This window comes from Ochotona curzoniae, unplaced genomic scaffold (assembly GCF_017591425.1).
Source record: "Ochotona curzoniae isolate NIBS_2020 unplaced genomic scaffold, NIBS_Ocur_1.0 contig_908, whole genome shotgun sequence".
In the NCBI taxonomy this organism is placed as follows: domain Eukaryota; kingdom Metazoa; phylum Chordata; class Mammalia; order Lagomorpha; family Ochotonidae; genus Ochotona; species Ochotona curzoniae.
Window position 1 is genome coordinate 15,548,032 of NW_024466607.1, and position 17,300 is coordinate 15,565,331.

The window sequence follows — 17,300 nt, forward strand, 5'->3', positions numbered from 1 at the left end:
GTGCGCTGTCATGGTCCACAGGACTCACCTGCTCACTGCTGTGCGGCTGTTGGCCAGTAAATAGCTGGGGAGATCCCAAGGTCTAGGATGAGGACATGCCCTCCCTATGTTTCCTCCTGTTACCATTTAGACTCTTTCATGTGGTATATATTTTTTTATAACTTCAAATTTACCGAAAAGCTACAAGAGTAATTCAGGGAACTCCCAAATGCTTTTACCTAGATTTCTCATTTGTTTAGGTTTTGTCTTGTTATTCTCCTTTCTATGTATGTATTTTTTTTTCTGAGCCATATTAGTAATTAATTGGTATATATCATGTGCTCTTGTGCCTAAGTTCTTAATTATATATTTTTTTAGAGTGAGAACACTCTTATGTAACCATGGTGTAGTAATCAAAATGGGAAATTTAATCTTAGTTTCATACTTTATGGTTCGTATTCAAATTTCCTCAGTTGTTCTAGCCACATCTTTGATATCTCCCATTGGGTGTCAGAAAGTACTGGTTTATTCTGGTAATTAGCTCTGAATCAGGAGGTGCCTGGCAGTTTCCTCCACTGTACAGTTGCTGTTTTGCTTTTCCGTAGTTAGGAAGTGACATGTGGTGATGAACAAGCATTTGAGCTTATATAAATATCCTGTTTCATACCAAACTCTTTTTAATTTTTAAAATTCATTTATTTGAAAAACTGAGTGATAGATACAGAGAAATCTTGCATCTGCTGGTTCAGTCCCCAAATGTTTTACTTGCTAGGGCCGGTCCAGGCTGAAGCCAGGCGCTGGGAACTTAAACCGAATCTCCCATGTGAGTGGGTGTAAATATTGCAGCCATTGGCTGCTGCTGTTACAGGGGCATTAGCAGGGAGCTGGATCTGAGGCAGAACAGCTGGGACTGGCCCAGCTCTCCACCCATATTAACTGGTGATCTAACCTGTTTCACTGCCTGCACGGTCAGCCCAGACCAAGCTTATACTTTCTGTCTCTAGTGATCCTTCTGAGTTCTTCATTCCTTGTGTATTATCATCTTATTGTAAGGAAGTGCTTTTTTAAAAAATGTATTTTAATGTATATTTTTCTTGGAAAGGCAGATTTTATAGAGTGAAGGAGAAAGATCTTCAGTCCACTGGTTCACTCCCCAAGTGGCTGCTACTGCTGTAGTGAAGCTGATCTGAAGCCAGGAGCCAGGAGCCAGGTCTCCCACATGGCTGCAGAGTCCCAGGGGTTTGGGCTGTCCTCTGCTGCTTTCCCAGGCCACAGGCAGGGAACTGGATGAGAAGTGTAGCAGCTGGGACATGAACCGGCACTCGTATGGGGTCCCAGTGCATGGAAAGTGAGGATTTAGCTGTTAAGTCATTGTGCCTGGCCCATTGCTTTTAAAAAAATATATAATTAGGTATTTATTTTGCAGAGTGATAGAAATGGAGAGGCAGATCTTCCATCCACTGGTTCATTCCTCGGGTAGCTGAGGATGGGGTAGACTAAAGGCAGGAGTCGAGAGGATGGTTTCAAGAACTGGGACCATGTCTGCCTCCTCCCAGATGCATCAGCATAGGAGCAGCATGCTGGGGACTCTGGGGATGGTGCTGGCTGTGGGCTCTGGGTCCAGTGGAGTGACAGGCAGCGTGAAGAAAGTGGAGGACTCAGGGTGCCCAGTGTTGGTGGGAAGCCAAGAGCTGTTTCTGAAACTTGGGCTACCCATGGTGTTGTAGGTGACCTCATGTGTGTCTGAGTATAGTTGCAGCAGGTGGTTGAATAGCAGCAGCTGTAAGCAGCTTGAAGCCCTGTGGTACAGCACTGTCTTGGGTCAGTTAATGTCCAAGTTCTGGCCTTCTGTCTTAGTTGCTGTCTGTTTCTTCATGTCATATGAGGTTACATACTAGCCTTAAGACACCATGCCATTCAAAACATGATAATCCTCATTGTGACCATCTTGTGCAGGGTGCACATGGTCCTTCAAAGAGGCAGGCTTCTGGGAGTTTTTACTCTGTGCAGACACTGAGCTGCGTGACTGTTGTGTTCCATTCAGGTCATCCTCTGGTGGTCCTGTGATGTTTGTGAACCACATGGTCCCCATTTCACTGAAGAGAAAATTACTAGGCAGCTGTTGGAGGTGCTGCATGTGCTTGACTCACACAACTCAGGATCAGCCTTGAGCTGGGCACTGCTTACAGCTGCTGTCACCCTGGGGAGGAGTGAGGAGAGGGACAGGAGGAAGAGCTAACTCAGCAGTGCTTGTGGGGGTTTCCTGTGGCACCCAAATTACTTCTGAGAAGTTGTGGTTTGCATGGAGCCAGGGCATCTGAGAAAGATTGGGGATTTGTTAGTGATTGGATACAGGCGTTTGCTCTGGTCAGATATGTGGATGTGGCCCAAGTTCCTGGGCTTCTGAGCTCTTTTCCTCAGCTGTACACCAGTTTTTTATTCCTTCAATGGCTGATCTCCATGTGGTTTGAGTCCCTTGCCAGGCTGTCTGCCTACTGTCCTGTTTTAGAGCTGCTGTGTATTTAGAGTGGAGTACCATGAATGGGTTAGAATCCCTGAGCCCCATCAATGACTTCAGAATGGTTAGGGTGTGAGTGGCTGTATGAGCCAGGGCAGGGCCAGGATCGAATTAGAAACCTAGAGCTTCATCTTGGTCTCAGGTGAGTGGCAGATATTCAAGTGCTTGGGTCATCTTTCACTGGTGTGTTAGGGTGCTGGATCAGAAGCAGAATAGCTGGGATTTAAATTGGCACCTTGATATGGGATGTTGGTATTGCAGGAGACATCTTATTAACCCATTGTGTCACAGTCTCTGCCCTACCCTGCTGTTAAGCCAGTGGCTAGGGTGCCTTGGTTCATACTGGAGTAGTTGGGTTTGATTTTGGGCCTTGACTCTTGATTCCAGCTTCCTGCTAATGTGGACTGTGGAAGACCATGGAAGTATCTGAAGTAGGTTTGTTGCCTGCTATCCGTGTGGCAGACTTTGGTTAAGTTTCCAGTTTGTTGGTATTTAGAAGATTCTCGGCTTTTGACCCAGTTGGAGGCTGCTGCTGTTATTTATGGAGTGAATTAGTCCTAGGAGCTGTATTAGTCTCTCTTTTAAAAAAAATATGTATTTATTTTTATTGGAAAGGCAGATTTAGAGATAGAATGAGAGACTGACTTCTTCCATGTACTGCTGGTTCACTCCCCAGAGGGCTGCAATGGCCAGAACTGAGCCAGGAGTACCCCGGGTCTCCCACATGGGTGCAGTAACCCAAGACTTTGGCCCATCCTTTGCTGCTTTCCCTGGCCACAAGCAGGCAACTAGATGGGAAGTGGAGCAGTTGAGACATGAACTGGTGCCCATATGGGATGTTGATGCTTGAAGATGGAGCATTAGCCAGTTGAGCTATTACAGCAACTGTAATAGTTGAGCTATTATTTGTCTCTTTCTTTAAAAAACAAAAATTGGGTTCCCTTTCCCATGTGGTTCTAATGTGCAGCCCCATTCTAGAGCATGGAGCTTATGCATTCAGTTGAAATAAGACATTTAGCCATTCTCATAGAGGCAGAAGTGAACATTCAGGAAGTGCTGATGAGTGTGTTCAGTCAGTGGGCCTGCCCAGGAAGAGGGATGGCACCCCCCACTTCCAAACACTGGTTGCTCACTTTGTCAGATGAACTGTTGTACCTGACACTACAAACATCTAGCTTTTTAAAAAATTGTTGTTGAATGGAAAAACAAAAAGGAGTCAATTTTGACATTGAGCCACATTTGAGGAAAAAAACGAATTAGTATTCCTTGCCCACCCATATCAATATCTATCTATCTAGATAGATATAGATATAGATATATACTCATATATCTATATCTCTCTAACCAAGGTCCTCTCTTCTTCATTTTTTTTAAGAGTTATTTTTTATTGGAAAATCAGATATACAGAGAGGAAAGACAGGGAAAGATCTTCTGTCTGCTGGTTCACTCCCCAAGTGACCACAATGGCCAGAGCTGAGCCAATGTGAAGCCAGGATTCCAGAGCCTCTTCTGGGTCTCCCATGTGGGTGCAGGGTCCCAAGGCTTTGGCCCGTCCTCAACTGCACCCTAGAGACAGCCATGTCCAGGGCTCATTAGACAGGATGTATTGCTTTGCTGTAGAAGAATATGTGAAAGCAGAACATAATTTACATTTTGAAAGTGATTTCTTTAAAACCAATTGTGTCTAGGCTTGTAAGTGCCATGTGTAAGCCATGGGGCCCTGGGAAATGCTTGGCACAGTAGTGTAGTCCAGAAGGGACCTGAGTCACAGGGAAGCAGCCAGGACAGATATGCATGGGTCTGATTCAGGGTGCCTGTGGAAATTGAGGCCTTACTTCCTTGATTCCTTAAAATCAGTCTAAATGCAAAAGGCACGTGGGATTCCTGGGTGAATTTATAAGCACTTTGAAAAATAGATTTTAAAAAAAAAAAGAAAGAAAAATAGATTGAAAAAGTTCAAATGTGCCTTCTTTGAATTAGCTGCAGTTTTGCTTCACAAGGGTCGACCCTCCTGGAAGCTGCCACTACCCTTCTCTGTGATGTGTGAGGAGCGGAAACTGGGGTCAGGAGTGTGCTGGGAAACTTCCTGTTTCTTTGTCCTTGTGCATATAGAGTTAGAGTGACTGGGGTGTCTTTGTGGGTTTACAGTTTGATTTACTCTGTCTCTAGTCATCCGGTACATATGCTTTATTTTCTTCTAATCATTTTCCAAGCTTAGCAATCTGGTGACAAGCTAGAGCTGGCTGAGGACTGGAAGCCCACTGCCTCCCTTGGGGTGGGAAGCATCTCTAGGGAGCCTGTAGCTTTCTGTTTGTTCCCTCTGCAGTAATGGGTTGGGATAACTTGAGTAGGGACAGATATGGAAGGGACCGTACAGGGATGAAAGTGAAGGTTGCCGGCAGTTGGTGTTGCGCTGCTGCTTGAAGCACTGGCATCCCATGTTGGGATTTCAGGTCCCTTTTCTGCTGATGCACTTGAGAAGGCAGCAGAGGAGGGCCCAAGCACTTGGGCCCCTGACACTTATGTGGGATACCGACATGGAGTTTCTGGATGGAAAACTTCCAGTGGATGGAAGATCTGTCTCTCTTTGCCTTTGCCTGTTCCTCTCTCTGTAACCCTTTCTCTCAAGTAAATAAATACTTAAGCTTATTTGAAAGGCAGAGAGAAGTTGGGACAGCTTCTGTCTGCTGATTTGCCACACAGATGCCCACAACAGCTGGCTAAAAACAGTAGCCAGGAACTCCATCTGGGTATGTAGAAATTCAAATCCTTGGGCCATCATCTGCTGCCACTCAGGAAAGTTAGTGGGAAGCTAGATTGGAATAACTGCGACTAAAATCAGTACTCTGAGAAGGAATGCAGCAACCTAATTCACTGTGTCACAATGTCTGCCCCTAGCTGCATCCTTCTTGCCTTTAATTTTTAATCTTTGGCTTTTAAAATAGCACCTGATTTCCAAATAATTATTGTAGAGTAGAAACCTGCCCTCACTTTGTGCTAAGGGGATGATCAAGACAAAATGGAGATGGCAGAAAGGCAGGGTTTCAGGGACTTCCTCCGTCAGCTTAACCGTGTGGCAGTTGATGCTGCCTTGATGTTTTAAGGATGAGGAAAGCACTTTTTTTAAGGGGGACATGGGACGGATCCCTGCTTGGTGTGGAGATTGGTGAAGTGGACACACTTGTCTCTGTCCGTCCTCTGCTGGGGAAGCCTGGCAGTGTGGAACGGGCAGGTCCTGGCCCAGGGGCCTTGCCCGAGACACCCCTCCAAGACAAGCCTGATTCTGTAATCAGGCCTGGCAGACATCCCTGTCCTGCTCGTTGGTCTGACCTACCACCTCACCAGCTGGTCTCAGAGCAGCACTGCTGAGTTTGCCAGAATGTCTTGTGGATGTTTCTCTGCAGCATTTGGAAGTTCACCACTAAAACCGCAGAAGTTTGTGGTTGTTGAGAATTTGCAACTGGTGCAAGACTTAAGCAGGTAAAAGGCCAATTAGAGCTGTCTGTGGGAGGGAAGGAATTCTGTTAGCAGTAAGCCTGGATGAGCCAAGGGAGGAGATCCAAGTTTTGTCCTTTCATAATAAGCAAGGTATGTTGATTTGGCAATTTATGACATCAATGAAGTGTTCTGGTGGTAGAGCCTAAGGAATGTGGCCAGAGCAAGAATGTGGTTAAAAAGGTGTAACTTCACACACTTACGGCTAATGTTTTTTGCTTGGTTAAAAACTCAGTACAGGGACACCTTTCAGTGTATGTGTAACAACTCATAGTCTGGGCTGGTACTGTGGCTTAACTAGCTAATCTTCCACCTGCAACCACTAACATCCCATATGGGTATAAGGTTTGTGTTCCAGCTGCCCTCCTTTCTATTCAGTTTGCTGCATATAGCCTGGGAAAGCAGTGGAAGATGGCCCAAGGCCTTAGGACTCTGTACCCACGTGGGAGACCTGAGACTCCTGGTTCCTGGCTTCAGATGGGCTCAGCTCTGCCTATTGCAGTCATTTGAGGAGTAAACTAGCAGATGGAAAATCTTTCTGTCTCTTCTCTCTAAATCTGCTTTTCCAACAAAAGTCAATAAATCTTAAAGGTGGGGCGAGGGCCTGGCACAGTAGCCTAGTGGCTAAAGTCCTTGCCTTGCATGTGCTGGGATTCCATATGGGTGCCAGTTCATATCCTGGCAGCTCCACTTCCCTTCCCACTGTGGCCTGGGAGAGCATTCAAGGATGGCCCAAAACCTTGGGACCCTACACCCACGTGGGAGACCCAGAAGTTGTTCCTGGCTTCAGATCAGCTCTGCTTTAGTCTCTATGAACACTTGGGGAATGAACCAGTGGGTGGAAGATCTTTCTCTTTGTATCTCCTTCTTAGTGTAAATCTGACATTCCAATAAAAAGGGAACATATAAAAAAAAGGAAGAGGAATAGGAAGAGGTGTATTAGCAGGAAGCTAGGACAGCAGGTGGAACCCGGACTTGATTGTAGGCAATGCGACATGGAATGCACGTATGCTAAGCCGCATCTTAACTGCTGAATCAAACACATATTTACAACAAAGATACTTTCAAAAAATGTACTCAATCCTATGAACAGATGTCTAAGAAAACATTTTAGGAGCTATTTTAATCAACAATACCCAGGTAAGGCACTGCAGACCTAAGAGGTTAAACAGAAGGGCTGGGTGTTGTGGCATGGCAAGTTAAGCCACCATGTGCAATGCCCTCTTTGATGCTTTTCAAATAAAATAACTTTTTAAAAAGGATTTATTTATTTTTTATAAGATAGTCAGATGTATACAGAGAGGAGGCAGACAGAGAGGAAGATCTGTCCATTGATTGACTCCCTAGCTGGAGCTTTTCCTATCAGAAACCAGGTGCCCAGAGCCTCTTCTAGGACTCCCACGAAAGTATAGGGTCCCAAAGCTTTGGGCCATACTCTACTGGCTGCTTTTCCAGGCTACAAACAGGAAGCTGGATGGGAAGTAGGGCCGCCAGGATTAGAACGGGCCCATAAAATAATTAAAAAAAAAAGAGGAGCATTATTAAACTGAGCCCAAAGGCAAGGACGACTCCCTAGCCAGCCATCTTATCACAGCAGAGCGAGTGGGAGGTGGAGGGACAGTGAAGAAGTATGAAAGGTATGTGGCCAGCCTCAGCCAGATCCAAGAGAGAATGCATGAGCTCCCACCCCTCCATCCAAGAATCCAGTGAAAACAAACTACAATTATCCCGAGGCAGCCTAATCATTAACATCTCAATGTGTGTTTCCTGACTAATGATCTAATGCTGGGTGTGAAGCTTCAGTTGGTATGCATGCCAGTCTTTCCACACTTCATACAAAATACTCAGTTAAGATTTAAATGCATTACTACATCATGAAATGCAAGTCCTCACACTATTAAGCAGACATTTTCTTAAGTAGATGCTTCCTGGAAGCTCAAAGTTACCTTCTGACTGCCCCAGCTTCCTCAGCTGGGTACAAAGGTACATAGTAGAAGAGGCTGACCAGTGTGTCGGGGTCAGGCCTGGACCACAAAAGCTGCCCTGAGAGGCCAAAAGATGCTCACTGCAAGCTCTTGGCAGCATGTTCTCTTGCTGCTGTCCTCTAACAACTGCCAGGCACGAAGCAGGCACTCAGCAGACATTTGCCCTGGGAGAAAGCTTCTCACTCACTCCCTAAAATGCTTCACCAAGCACAAGGGCAACAGCCACCTGATTTTCACACTGGGCACTGGATCAGAAGGGCAGTTCGGGACATTACCCAGTACCTGTGCGGTATGTGAAGTCTCCTATGGCAACTTTGCCTGCTACTCTATAACATGAGCCTCATGCATAAAAAGCATAATATAAAATTTACCGTGACAAAGAGGGTTACATTGGTTAAGCCACTTGTATGTCTGCATGCCAAATCTATGGCTGGTCTGAGTCGTGGCTTCTTTGCTCCAGTCCAGCTCCCTGCTAATTTGATCCTGGGCAGGCAGCAGGGACACTCAGGTGATTGAGTCCGTGCCATCCTCATGGCAGACCCGGGTTGGAATACTGGGTTCCTGACTTAGGCCTAGTCCAACTCTTGTTCTTGTGGGCATTTGGGGAGTAAAGCAGGAAGATTTTGAAATAAGTAAAAATAAATTAAAAATAAATTTTCTTTCTTTTAAATCACCATCTTACCAATTTTAAGGTGTACTGTTTAATAGTAATGCTTCCCAGCATCCTGTGGATTCCAAAGAAGGGTGGAAGGAACTATTTTTCTTTCACATAAGAAGTTTACAGTCTACTCAGGTTAGAAGCCATGGCCCAGTGGGAAAAGGCTGTTCAGCCCTGGAGTTTGAGCCTTGTCTGTCCGTCTTGGAGTGACTGCATCTGGGTGAATTTATACCCATCTTGTAAACTTTTGCTTTCTTCACTACCGTTGGGAAAGACCACACCACCATTAGCAGAAACCTTTTGAGGAGGAGCTCTGTGAGCTCTGAGAATCTACGAGAATATTCCCAACTGGGAGAAGTGTTCACAGCAGTGCTTGCTTGTCAAAAGTGCTAATTTTTCTCCCATTTTTGTTAAACCTCTAAATCTTTTGTGTTGTATATGACCCTATTCCCACCATGGTCGCCCATGGTGTCTTTCTGGTCTTGCCCTCATGTGGCTCATGGGAACTTGTCTGGTGTCAGGAAAATCTCATTTGCCTAGTAACTGAGAGCAATTGAAGAGTGGTATCTGGAATCTTCATTAGTGACTTCATTGAAGACTCTCCATCTGATGGCAAAGAGTGAAACATTTTTCAGTGGCAGCAGTTTTTGTTATTTGGAGCCCAATGAAACAATGACATTATATCATTACTTTCCATTGTCATTGTGTTCAGTACATCCTGTTGGCCATCAGTCAGATTAAGCTGTTTTAAGCTGGTTAACCCTCTAGGATTTTTTTTGTATTAATGTTAGACTGACAGTTAATCTTTAACTTGTAAGTTTATGGGCTGCATAGAACCTGAAGTGTTTGTTTTAATTATCTTTTTTTTTTTCTTAAACTGTCTAAAACAGCTACATGAAATTTATTTTTAAAATAAAAATTTTAGAGCCTGGTGCAGTGGCGCAAGTGGTTAAGGTCCTCGCCTTGCATGGCCCCGGATCCCATATGGGCGCCGGTTCTAATCCTGGCAGCCCCACTTCCCATCCAGCTCCCTGCCTGTGGCCTGGGAAAGCAGTCGAGGATGGTGCAAAGCTTTGGGACCCTGCACCTGTGTGGGAGACCTGAAAGAGTCTCCTGGCTTCGGATTGGCATGGCATCGGCCGTTGCACTCACTTGGGGAGTGAATCATTGGACGGAAGATCTTCCTCTCTGTCTCTCCTCTCTGTATATCTGCCTTTCCAATTAAAAAAAAAATCTTTAAAAAAATAATAAATAAAAAAAATAAAAATTTTATTTCCCTTAAATGTTGTAGTTTCCATGGGTTGCAGCTATTTGACAGTGGTGGCAGAGCAGGTGGGGAGTTAGGGGTTCCTGGGAGTGGTGGGTGGTCTAGCTGTGCTTCATTTGCTATGGCTAACAGTGGATTGCTTTCCACAATGTTTCCTGCTTTCTTAGGGAGGAAGCTTTTCTTAGGTAGGAAGCTGTGGCTTCAGAGTCATACAGTTTGGGTACCTAAAAGTTTTATTCACTGTTGAGTTTCTCTGTGTATGGAGAAACAGAAGTTTATTGCAGTACAGTTTGTGCTACACACATATTTGTTTCTGGCATTTGCTAAGAGGAGAGCGTGTGTGATTAGAGGTCTCTTGTGTGTGTAATCACTTGGATAGGTCTGGCGAAGCAGGCTGAGGGAACTAGAGTTACTGCCTTCCAGGAGCCAGGGTTCCTGGAGTTAACTCTCAGCTTCTACTTCTCATTTGCCATTTGAGCTTTGGCAGTTGTGTTAGTCAAATACTGCGGGGTTCCGCAGATTCTTTGAGAAGACACGGTATGGATGGGTATGTGAAGTGTGACGGAGGCCCAAGTTCTGGGTGCTCTTTTGTCACACCATGTTCTGGCCACCAGGCTCTTTGAGCTTTGCTCACTCTGCACTGGCTAAGTAGGTAAGTTAGAGACTGAGCAAAAAGACCTTCCAGAAGGATGCCCTAGTACAAGTTGTGTAGATGCAGCCTAGAAGCTTCCTGGGATGGGTACAGATAACCCTTGCTTATGGGGAAACAACATCAGAAAGACAAAAGTCTGCTGTTTGCCAAGTAGCAAAAAGATTCTTTCTCCCCAGAGCTTGGAAAACCAGTGCAGAGTAGTTGGAGTTGTGCCTTGGACATCGCCCGCCTGCTAAATGCAGAGTCCTTAGTCATACCCATGAAACAGATAGCCCATGTCGTCATCTGTCCTCAGATAGCAGACTGAGCTTAAGCATTTGGTAGGGCAGGGTGTGTCTTATAACTGGAGCTGTTCTCAAATAAGCTGAGAGTTTAAAAATTAAGATCTAGAATAGACAAGTAAAAGGTCAGTTGTATAGTAAATGGGAAAGTAGGGAAAAAGCAGGGAAAAGCTTTCTTTTTTTAAAATTTATTTATTGTCTCTTAGATTTACAGAGGGAAATTTTTTTTTTGTTAAAGATTTATTTTATTTATTGGAAAGTCAGATAGAGAAGAGGAGAGAAAGAGGAATATCTTCCGTCCGATGATTCACTCCCCAAGTGATCACAACAGTCGATGCTATGCCGATCCAAAGCCAGGAGCCAGGAACTTCTTTCACGTCTCCCATGCAAGTGCAGGGTCCCAAGGCTTTGGGCCGTTCTCAACTGCTTTCCCAGGCCACAAGCAGGGAGCTGGATGGGAAGTGGAGCTGCTGGGATTAGAACCGGCGCCCATTTGGGATCCTGGTGCGTTCCAGGCGAGGACTTTAGCCACTAGGCCACGCTGCTGGGCCCAGAAAAATCTTCTGTCTGTTGGTTTATTCCCCAAGTGGCCTCAATGGCCCAAGCTGACACGATCCAGGAGCCAGGAGCCTCTCCCAGGTCTCCCATGCAGGTGCAGGTTCCCAAGACTTTGGACCATCCTCTGTGGCTTTCCCAGGCCACAAGCAAGGAGTTGGATGGGAAATGGAGCAGCCAGGACATGAATCAGCACCCATTTGGGATTCTGGTCTGTGCAAGGCGAGGAGTTTTAGCTATTAGACTACCATGCTGGGCCTGAAAAAACTATTTCTTTAAAAAAAAAAAAAAGATGTATTTTATTTGAAGCAAGCTACGCAGAGAGTGGTCAGAGAGACAAAGAGCTTCCATCTGATGGTTCACCCCTCAGATGGTTTACAACAGCCAAGATTGGGCTAGGCTAAAGCCAGTTTTCTTCTGGATCTCCACTCTGGGTAGCAGGCTCAGGTCCATCTTATGTTGTTTTCCAGGTGCGTAAGTAAGGAGCTGGATGGAAGGTGGAGCAACCAGAATCTTCAGGTATCCATAGCAGCTAGAGTTGGGCCAAGTCATTTGTGCCACTGTACCCATGTGGGAGACTCAGAAGAAGCTGCTGGCTTCTAGCTTCAGATCTTCCCACTTCTGGTCATTGCAGCCATTTGAGGAGTGAACCAGCAGATGGAAGATCTCTGTCTCTGTCCTTCTTTCTCTTTCAAATAAAAGTAAATCTTTAAAAAATAATCTCCCTATGTTATGATGGTTGATACAAGAAGAATATTGATGGACCTGGCCCAGCGGCATGGCGACTAAAGTTCTCACTGGGATCCCATATGGGCACCAGTTCTAATCCCGGTGGCCCCGCTTCCCACCCAGCTCCCTGCTTGTGGCCTGGGAAAACAGTTGAGGACGGCCCAAAGCCTTGGGACCCTGTACCCATGTGGGAAACCTGGAGGAAGTTCCTGGCTCCTGGCTTCAGATTGGCACAGCACTAGCTGCTGCAGTCACTTGGGGAATGAACCAGCAGACGGAAGATCTTTCTCTCTGTCTCTCCTCTCCTCCGTATATCTGACTTTCCAATAAAAATAAATAAACCTCTAAAAATTTTTTCCCTTTCCCCCCCTTATTAAGATTTATTTATTTCTTTTTATTGGAAGGCAGAGTCACAGAGAGTTGAAGAAACAGATTTTTGGTCTGCTGACTCACTCGCCAAGTGGCCACAGTGGCCAGAGATGAGCCAATCTGAAGCCAGAAGCTTCTGTGAAGCTTCATCCATGTGAGTGCAGGGTCCCAAGGGTTTGGGCCATCCTCTACTGCTTTTGCAGGCCACAAGCAGGGAGCTGAATAGGAAGTGGAGCAGCTGGGACACTAACCAATGCCCATATGGGATCCTGGTGGATGCAAGGTGATGATTTAGCCGCTAGGCCACTGTACTGGACCCCATCATGCACCTTTTTTTTTTTTTTTTAAATCAGACAGAAAAGTTTGCTTGCGAAGGAACCAGGTGAGCAGGGAAGGAGAAAGCTCCTCTGGAGAAAACTCCGGGAGGTGGGGTGGGGTGCCTCTCGAAAGGGCAGGAAGAGAGACACCCACATTTTTTTTCTCAGATTTTTTTTTTTTTTGGAAAGGCAGATATACAGAGGGAATGCTATCTTTCATCTGCTGATACACTCCCCTAGTGACCTCGACAACCAGAGCTGAGCCAATCCAAAGCCAGGAGCCAGGAACCCCTTCTGGGTCTCCCACGTGGGTGGAGGATCCCAAGGCCTTTGGTTGTCGTCTACTGCCTTCCCACAAGCAGGGAGCTGGATGAGAAGTAGAGCAGCCAGGATATAAACTGGTGCCCATATGGGATCCCTGCGCATTCAAGGCGAGGACTTTAAGCCATTAAGAGTACTGCAAGGGCCCACCCATCATGTACTTTTAAAAAATGATGTGTTTTATTGATTTGAAAACTTGAGTTGCAGAGAGTAGGAAAGATGGATGTCTCTCATCTGCTGGTTTACTCCTCAAATGGCTACAGTGTCCGGAGCTGGACCCATCTGCTGTGAAGAGTCGGAAACTTTGAGTATGCCACTGGGGTGTTTGGGTCCAAGCACTTGGATCATCGTCTGCTGCTTTCCCAGGTGCATTGGGTCAGAAGTGGAGTGGCCAAGACTCGAACCAGCGACATGAGGTGCTGCCAGCCGCCCATCTCCCACTCCTCAACCCCCCCTCCCCGGTTTGCTTTATGGAGTCCTGTTGTTACTGGGGATTTGATGATTTCTCATTTTGGTTCCATCAGTTTTTGCTTCACATATTTTGCAGCTGAATTGCTTATTGCATATGTATTTTAAATGGTTGTCTTTTTGGTGGTAGACTTAATTTTTAAATTTTTTATTATTTTTATAATTTTTAAAATTATTTTATTTTATTTTTAAATTTTTTGTATTTTAAATGTTATCTTTTTGGTGGTGGACTTAATTTTTAAATTTAATTTTAATTTTTAATTTTTTTATTTTGAATTTTTGAATTATGTGTTACAATTTCATATAGACTGGGATTTTCCCCCAAACTCCCACCCCCCGACAGATTTTCCCCGTTTTACTATAGTAGTATGTTACTATAGTGGTATAATCCTTCATTAATCTTTTTTCCATTATTTCATGTCCTTCTCTATTTCTGGTCATTTTCCTTGCTCTGAAGCCTCCTTTGTCTGATAGTGCTATAGACACTCTTTCCTCTAAGTACTATTTCCATGATACATCTGTTCCATCCTTTTAGTTTCAGCTGATCTTTGTTAGATAATTCTGCTGATTCTATCATCTTGGTGTTATCTGTTGATTATCTTTTTTTCCATTAAATATGGAGATCTTCCTACTTGATTTGTTGAATGATATTTTTTAAAAAATGAAATCTGGACCTTTTTTTTTTTTTTCTTTTTGTATTTCTTTCTGAAGTTCTTCGTTCTATTTGAGCTGGCTTTTCCTCCCATTGCTGTGGAAGGGCCCCTTGTTCCTGCCAAGTGAAAGTAAAAGCCTAGCTTGTGGAGAGCTGAGTGCAGTGGGGGAGGTACTTGATCTTTGGGCAGTGGTGGAGAGTGGGTTGGTTAACCACTGGTCCTGCTCCCAGCAGGGAGGTGCTGCTTCTGTGTGGGCGTGGCCATCTCGGCTCTCCCTGTGATTTCTGTGGCTCCTGCAGGGTGGAGAGTACTTGATTGACCAGTGGCCGTGGGAGTCTAGCTCCCTGCTTGGCCTTTTCTGAAGCTGCCCCACCCAGTAGGGATGTTTTGGATACTTTGTTACAGCCATATGAGGGTAGAAGTGTGGCTCCCCAAATGGCATTTGCAGATTTGGCTAGGGGTGGAGCCTTAGTTCTCTTCAGTAGTGTTTATCACAGTAAAGCTGTTCTTGCCACATATTTTCTGTTTTGCTAGACTGCCCTTTTTGTTCCTTTGGGTTTAGGAAGCAAACTTTTGCTAGAGCATCTTTGAACTTTTTGGCATTTCTGGGTTGCCAGCTTCCTCAGGTCCAGTCCTGGGATATAAGAAGCAAAAAGAAAACCCAGGAAACATCCCTGTGTTCCTTGTTTTCTGAAATCCTTACTTGGTCTATTGCCTTCTTTTTACTTTTTAAGGATTTAAAAAAAAATTTAGACTCTATTTATAAACATTTAAAATTTTTGTTTTATTTGAACAGCAGAGGGAGACAGACAGGGAGAGGAAACACATTTCACAGACTCATTCTCCAAATTCAAGTGGGAGCCAGGATCTCAGCCCAGGTTTTCCTTGTGGGAAACAGAGACCCAAGTTCTTGAGCTGTCCTCTGCTGTCTCCCAGATGCCCATATCAACGGAAAGCTGCATTGGAAATGCAAGGGCTTGGCGTCTGGGATAATAATGTCTAGGATTTTAAATTGTATTTAATGGGAAAAATAGAAGCAAAATTGATCAACTCTGTCCAAAAGGCCAAGTTTTTTTTTTTTTCAGTGTTCCAGAAGAACTTCTGTATCCTGAGATTCTGCTCCATTTTCTTCTGAACATATTAAAATGATCCTTTTCACAATTGTGGATCTAATCCTCTGGGATTTATCTTGTTTGTGACAGTGAAGTGAGAAAGGAACCTGGCTGCATTAGTGTTTTGCCTAGATGGCCACATTTCCTGGCACTTCTCCAAGCTGGTTTTGAGCTCTGGAGTCTCTGTCTGCTCCACCCCATGTGACACTAACGGACACAGGAGCCGTGATAAATTTTTGTAGAACAAGACTACTATCTTGTTGTACTTACTTGATGTTTAGTTCTGTCCCCTGAAGTTTAGTTAAAAAAGAAAGGGGCTGGTGCCATTGTGTAGTAATTTAAGCCTCTGCCTGTAGCCCTGGCATCACATATGGACAACGATTTGTGTCCCAACTGCTCCACTTCTGATCCAGCTCTGCATATGGTCTGGGAAAGCAGTGGAAGTACTGGTGCCTCTGTGCCCAGATGGGACACCTGGAAAATGTTCCTCTCCTGGCTTTGAATCAGCTCAGCTCCAACTCTTACTGCCATTTGAGGGAGTGAACCTGTGGATAGAAGATCTTTGTCTTTCCTCTTCTCTCTATAACCTGATTATCAAATGAAAATAAGTAAATCTTTAAAATAAAAGCAAGATAAGCAGTATTGACAGCAAATAAAACCCTGTTGCAATTGGCTTGGATTTGCATTGACTTTGAATATGCCATCTGCTTCAGTAGCTTTTTTTTCTTTAGTTGTGTTTATCTAACTTAGGTTACCTAAGTCAAAATGGAAAAGTAGTCATGATGGCTTTGGTCACTGGCAGGTACCTGTTAAGTCCCACAAGGTTTGTGTGTGGTGGCTGCTAGCTTTAGAACAGCTGTCTTATACGCCTGAAGCCAGTGGGTAGTTACTGAATTTCTCTGTGCAGATTATGCTTTTTAGTTTTTTCAAAGACATTTTAAACTGTGTTAGTTTAATTTGCCACAAGGCTTTTTCTGTAAACACATGCACACGGGCCCAGCGTGGTAGCCTAGTGGCTAAAGTCCTCGCCTTGAGTGCTCCGGGATCCCATCTGGGCTCAGGTTCTAATCCAGGCGACCTTGCTTTCCTTCCAGCTCCCTGCTTCTGGCCTGGGAATGCAGTCAAGGACAACCCAAAGCTTTTGGACCCTGCACCCACGTGGAAACCTGGAGGATGCTCCTGGCTTCAGATTGGCACAGCTCCGGCTGTTGTGGCCGCTTGGGAGTGAGCCATCAGACAGAAGATCCTCCTCTCTGTCTCTCCTCCTCTCTGTATATCCGCCTTTCCAATAAAAATTAAAAAATAAATCTTAAAAAAAAAAAAAAAAGAAAACACATGCACACATTTTCTTTTCCCCATAGATTGTTTCAAAGTGAATTGCACAGTGTTTGGCACTTCATCCTTGAATACTTCACATTGGCACACGTGAAGTTAAGGACAGTCCCCTCTGGAGACCTGCCACCATTGTATCACTTAAAAGAGTGATTGACTCTGCTCCAGCTCACTTGCAGAATTCCCCAGTTGCACCCTGGGGAGCTGTGTATGATCAAGGTGCACACATTACATCTGGTTGCTTTCCACATCTGCAGTTGGCACCTTGTGTTTAGATGTGTAAATACTTGATGAGACCAGGCCAATTATCTTGTTAGAGGTTCCCGCATTCTTTTTTTTTTTTTTAAGGTTTATTTGTATTGCAAAGTCAGATATACAGAGAGGAGGAGAGACAGGAAGATTTTTCCGACCAATGATTTACTTCCTAAGTGACCACAATGGCGGGTGCTACGCCGATCTGAAGCCAGGAGCCAGGAACGTCCTCCAGGTCTCCCATGCGGGTGCTGGGTCCCAAGGCTTTGGGCCATCCTCGACTGCTTTCTGAGGCCACAAGCAGGGAGCTGGATGGGAAGCGGGGCTGCCAAGATTAGAACCAGCGGCCATATGGGA

General features: G+C 44.9%; 1 protein-coding gene across 2 annotated transcripts in view; it reads left to right on the forward strand.

Annotated features, from left to right (window-relative positions):
• Window positions 1-17,300, forward strand: part of DAG1 (dystroglycan 1) — a 66,769-nt gene that overhangs the window by 32,843 nt on the left and 16,626 nt on the right. The window lies entirely within an intron of this gene.